Below are 6771 nucleotides of genomic sequence, written 5' to 3'. Positions count from 1 at the left end.
GCATTTAATGCAAACTTTGGTAAAATTACATTTTTGCCCCTAAACTTTTGCATAATTACACTTTTACCCCTAGGCTCGGAAATTAAACTTCATCCCTTATTCTTATGTTTTATGACATGATGATCATTTTTCCCTTCTATGGAAACATCAAATTCACACTATAACATGTACTTATGACTATTAGGTATTTTTACCTATTAAGCCCTTTTACTCGTTTTCGCTTAAAACCGAGTAGTACAAGTTGTCTAACATAATTTAAAACCTCATATTCTATCATAAAACACCAAAATACACAAATTTCACCTATGGGTATTTTTCCAAATATGAACCCTAGGTTGAATTATTGCTAGCATAAGCTTAATCGAACTCTAGGGATTCCAAAACGTAAAGAACATTAAAAGCGGGCTTGGAATCACTTAATATGGAGCTTGAAAGGTTGAAACAAACCCTAACTATGGAGAACCCTTGAAATTTCGGCCTAATGAAGAAGATGGACAAAAATTGGCTTTTAATTTTGTTTTTAATTCATTTTAATAACTAAATGACCAAAATGCCCTTACTACTAAACTTTCCGAAAATTCCATCCATGTCCAATTTTTGTCCATAGACTTAGAAATTGGTCAAATTTCTATTTTAGACCTCCTCATTAATATTCCAAAACAATTTCATACTAAAAACTCCTAGAATGCAAGTTTTGCAAATTATTCGATTTAGTCCCTAATTTCAATTTAAGCACTTTAGGCATAGGATTTCATCACGAAATTTTCACACAATCATGCAATCATATCACAAACATCAAAATAATTATAAAATAATTATTTCTATCTTGGATTTGTGGTTACAAAACCACTATTCTAATTAGGCCCTAATTCGGGATATTACATTTTGTGTCAGTGTCACATTGTTTTGGGGCCAAATGTGTTGGGTTGTTTTAATATTTGACTTATTTTGTACAAGGCCATGAAAAATGGCTAATATTGAAAGCTATTATATGAATGCAAAGTAATCTTTCATAAATGTGAAATTTTGACATGGTGGAATAGATGAAATGTATATAGGCCTAAATTGAGATTTCATATCAGGTTAGATGTTGATATGTTGGCTGGTGATGGAATGTGTTTCGGGTGGCAAAGGGCTTGGTAGATAGCCTTATGTTGTCTACACGGGTAGTCACATGGGCGTGTGACTAGGCCTTGCGTGACACACGGCTAGCCCCATGGGCGTGTTGTCCGGCCGTGTGTCTCCTGCACGTAAAATTTGCAAGTCAGTATGCATAGTAGTAAACACACGGGCAGAGACACGGCCGTGTGTCTCAATCGTATGAAAGGCACGGCCTAGCAAATGAAATGTGCCTTGGCCGTGTGGCCCTTGAGAATTGCTAACGTCAAAAATAGAATGTCCAGGTTTTTGCACACGGGCTAGGACATGGGCATGTCATGGCCATGTGAGGGACACGGGTCATGGACACGGACGTGTTTCAGGCCGTGTGAAAACCCCTGTAGGTTCGAATTGGAAATTAATTCCACACGGGTAAAAGACACTAGCATGTCCCTAAATACTTAGGTCATGTGAACCACACGTCAGCACGACCATGTTGATATGGTCACAGAGGCATGTTGCCCTTCTCACACGGGCGTGTGCCCCTGTGTCACGTGTTATTTTTCAAAGTTCTTAAAATGACCCGAATCGGTCCTGAATGGTTTCAAATGAATGTTTTGCGCCTCGTAGGCCCATGTTAAGTAGTTTATGGTAAAGTTGGGAAATTTTTTAAATTTGACAAATTCTTGGTGACTCAGATAACGTGTGAGTGTATTTGTTCAAGTTAGGAAACGCCTCGTATTTTGTCCTGGTGTAGAGTATGGGTGTGGGGAGTTACAATAACAGTAGTAAGTATAGTTACCACTGACCAATGAATATCTTTCATAGATAAACTATGTTTGAATAATAAAGAGATCGATGGTATCTCAGAGAAAGTTCAGAAGAGTAATATTACACATTCACACTATAAACAGTCTTAAAAGAGACAGTGTAACTTGCACATTTTCCATTCAGAACTTCAACCAACAGAAGTAGAAAATAGTATCATATGAATCTTATCATCAAGTCTTCTATCACCTATAATGGATTGGAAAATCGATGAAAAATAAAGCAATACCACTCATGAGTCAATCAAGCTTACAATAATTTCCATCTATTACCATGTTTAGCCAACCTTTCCATATAATGATTATAACATCCGGACATGAACAGTTACATATATCTCTGAGAATAGCAGTGCATATAGAATACCCATATAAAATACCCGAAAGAGATTGCTATAATATACCCAATTATAACAGCTGTATTCAAATATTTTTGCAATTTCATCACTAATCCACTAGCATATATAGTCATCAATAATCTTACATTATTCAATTCACTGAAAGAGTCAATTCAAAAGTATTTTCAGCTAATCCGTTCTGTAAATATCATATTTGGACAAGTCGATTACTCATAAATAACTTCTTCCTTAACAATGGCATCACATATTCAAAAAAATCTAATATCTCTTTTAATACCGTCTATACTTATTAACCCATTCTCAATTTTGACTACATTATTAATCATTCAGCCTTTAAACCTTTCTCTCATACTTTTGAACTTAATCAATGTAAATCTTGTGAATTTTCGTCGTATAAAACTGTACTGGTAGGGGGTGGAGATTGTAAACCTCAAAATTTAACTTTCATAAATACACACATATCACTTAACGTGTATCATTAATATGTCCATTATAAAATATTTATTTCATATCTTTATGAGTCTCGTTTCACCATAAGTAACATTTTTACTCAAGCACGTGAGTATCATTTTCAGCAATATCGAAATTAGCTCGGTTGGAAAGCATCTCTATCTATTTGTAAAATAATTTTCATCAGATTCGGGAGATATCACACTATCATAGGTTATATAATGGCATGTGTTTCTAGACTCCATATATGCTACATTCAATCCGAGAATTGACTAAACAGTAGCTCTGATACCACTAAATATAACACCCTAAACCCATATCTATCGTCGGAACAGAGTTACAAAGTATTACTGGAACTTTCAAAACATTTTCAGATAATTTACAGCAATTACTTTTCACTTTCCGAAATTATTCATAACGTCCCTTCAATGGACCCTCGAGGCCCAATATGAGCTTTAGAATCGAATCGGGACTTAATTGAGAACTTTAAAACATTTTCGTGAAATTTCAAATTTTTTCCAAGTTACAGGGCTCACGTGCCCGTGTGACCCTAGGACACGCCCGTGCTACAGGCCGTGTTCGACCTCGTGTAACTCTCTGACTTGTGCCACACAACCGGCCACACACCCATGTGCTTAATTAAATTCTTCCAAATTAAGTGCAGGTTTCACACGGCCAAGACATACGCCCCTGTCTCTACCTGTGTGCTCAATTCTGAGCAGTCTATTTTTCTGAATTTAAGATGCAAGGGACACACGGCCTAACCACACGCCCATGTACCAGGCCGTGTGTCACACACGGTCTAGACACACACCGGTGCATCTGCCCGTTTGGACAAAATAAAGTCTTTTCTCACCCACATTTTTTACTAAGTTCCTGTACCAAACTTACATCCAAACACCAACCAATCCAAGCATTTAATTCAAGCAATTTATAACATCTAATATTATATATTGTTACATGCATTCATGCTTTTTAATCTTACCTTTTACAAGCATACTCATTTATTTAACCTTTCTCAATCAATCAATAATAAACACTTATGTTATCTCCATCGAATAAACTTAATACATATATACATATACCAAAACATAATCATCACTAGCCATTCCAATGGCTAGATTACAATAATCATTTACATTTACATGCCAATATAGCCAGTTTAACCTATACATGCCCTTATAACCATAATTTATTTACCATATGTACCGAAATAGGCCGATGGATAGTATGAGTGATCTCTGCCAAGCTTCCAATCCAACGAGCTTCCGATTTACTATAAAATAGGGAAATAAAACTAAGTAAGCATAAAATGCTTAGTAAGTTCGTATAACATGGTACTTAACTTACCAGTCATTCTATTTTGAGGTAACTATGTAAGGCATATTCAATCAATTTGACCTCAAGCCCGACACATATCCTCATTGCCCTTGTTAGTCTTATATTCCATAATAACATCTAAACATATATGGGCTCAACAACGATCAAGTTTCCAGGCACATATGCTTTCCACAACATGTATTCATTTAACATGTATAAATCATCTTTTTATATTACAAGTATAATTTCATAATAGTTCATCTCGAGTTCAGACTATTTCATGTCAGAAATTTACTCATATCATTCGAAATATCAAGGTCACGAATAGTACACTCAAGGGGTACAAATCTATAATCAAGGATGAACATACTCATCAACTAATTTTTCATGTACAAATATCATCATCCCAAATTACCATATATCATTCATCTCATGTTTGCATATATCAATTGTCATGTATCCTCTTTTTCATGTATTTCAGACAAATACGTGTAATAACTCATTCATTCATATCTTCTCATGTCAAGATTTTTACCCTTTGAATTTATTCGAAATATCGATGGATACACAGGTAGTACACCCGAGGTGTACAAATCAGAATCTGTCAATTCATGTCCAATGCTACCCATAAGGTACTATTTCAGAGAGTACACTCTCGAACCACACATATATATATAACAGGATTACTAGTCCTAGCTAAATCCTGTCTCCAATATATATATACTCAATAGAGCTTAGTCAGGATTACCAGTCTAGGCTAAATCTTACCTCTAATATATATATACTCAATAGAGATTAGTCAAGATTACCAGTCCAGGCTAAATCCTTTTTATGACATATGCTCTAAAGAGTTTAATATGGATTACCCATCCGGGCTGAATCCAATCTATAACATATGCTCAAGAGGACTTATTTCAGAATTATCCGTCTGCAATGCAGGACCTCGTTGGGAAATCACATATCCATTGATTTTTCATTTATTCAAATGGGATTTAAAATTTTTCAAGCATTATCAGGCATGTGATTATTTCATACATCTATAACATTCATATAATTCAAATAAACACATTCCACATTCATTTCAAGCATATAAGTAACATTTTTATCATTTATCGGGCATTATTATTGATCGGGCTTTGTCAGATATATTTTTAATGTCATATATATATACAATATTTATACAATTCATAAACACAACATTTAATTCAAGCATATAAACATACACAATTTAGTTACACGAACTTACCTCGACAAATGTTTGTGTATATAAAATCTACTAATCTGGCATTTTCATCTTTTCCTCGTTCTTGCTCTGAATTTGGTCTATCCAGATCTATACGAGTAAATTTAACATCAATTTATCATATTTCATATTCAAGTGGACTCAATTTAAATCCCAGGAAAATTTACCATTTTGCCCCTCCTTTTCCATAAATTCCAATTTCGTCCCTAGGCTTGAAAAATGAAATTTATGCAATTTACTCCCTATTCGAAGCTTAACAAAAATTTCGCCATAAAATTTACAACATATATATTCTATAAATTTCAGAATTTTTCTTCAATTTTCACAACTTTACATTTTAGTCCCTAAATCATGTTTTCATCAAAAAGTCACTTCATAAAAGTTGTTTATCTATCAACAACCTTTCATTTTATACAATAAATTTTAAATTTTCAGCATATTCATCCATAACCTAATTTTCATACTTTGATAAATTTTCAAATTGATCCCCCAAATAGATAGATTAAGCTATGCCGAATTCAAAAATCAAAATTACTAAAAACGGGATAAGAAAACATACCCAATTTGGCCAAGAAAGCTTGCTTTCTCTTTCCAAGGGTTTCCATGGAATATTTGGGGAAGAATGTAACAACCCTAGCCCGAATCTGATTGCCGGTTTTAGGTTAAGAGGTATTACCGAGCTAAACATTTAATTTTTCATTCACATTACCAATCAACAAAAACAGAAATCGAGCTGAATATATATATATATATATATATATATATATCTATTTATAAGTTAAAATGCCATTTTATATGGCCAAAATATTTACAATACAAAATATAACTATAACCAGTCTAACCTATACATGCTATATCAAGGCCAAAATATAATTGTACCAAAAAGATCGATAGTATGATGAACTGCTGATGATCCCTGAGTCGGTGGCCAAAATCAACAATCTATAAAACAAAGAAATAAGGAACAGAGTAAGCTTTCGAGGCTTAGTAAGTTTTAAGCAGTTCATACAATTAAAGCTTGTCATTTAAATCGAACATTGAGTATCACAAAACTCGTATTCTAATTGTAATTCACTTGGCTGAATATACACAAGTACATTAGTTATAAAGCCTATTAGCTGAATATATATATATAAATACACAAGAAATTTCCAGCACATATTTCACTATACTATATGGCTCATACAATTACTATAAGTCACATACTTTCATATAATGGCATATATTGACCGACTAGGTCATTCTCTTATTCTTAAATACTGTGTTCATTCACACACACATATATATATCGTTCTTTGATACTAATAATTCACTTGAAATCATTTCACATGTGAGTACATAATACGTACCTTAACATGTAAAATATATATAGTACTTACTCGACGATGGTTACCACGGAAATTCAATTTCGTAATCTTACTTAACTTACTGGCATCAGTCCTGTCAAGTCTTAGAACTCGAAACACATTTCTAGCGC

This window comes from Gossypium arboreum, chromosome 4 (assembly GCF_025698485.1).
Source record: "Gossypium arboreum isolate Shixiya-1 chromosome 4, ASM2569848v2, whole genome shotgun sequence".
NCBI classification, from domain to species: domain Eukaryota; kingdom Viridiplantae; phylum Streptophyta; class Magnoliopsida; order Malvales; family Malvaceae; genus Gossypium; species Gossypium arboreum.
The sequence above is the reverse complement of the archived record's forward strand: the minus strand, read 5'-3'. Positions refer to the sequence as shown.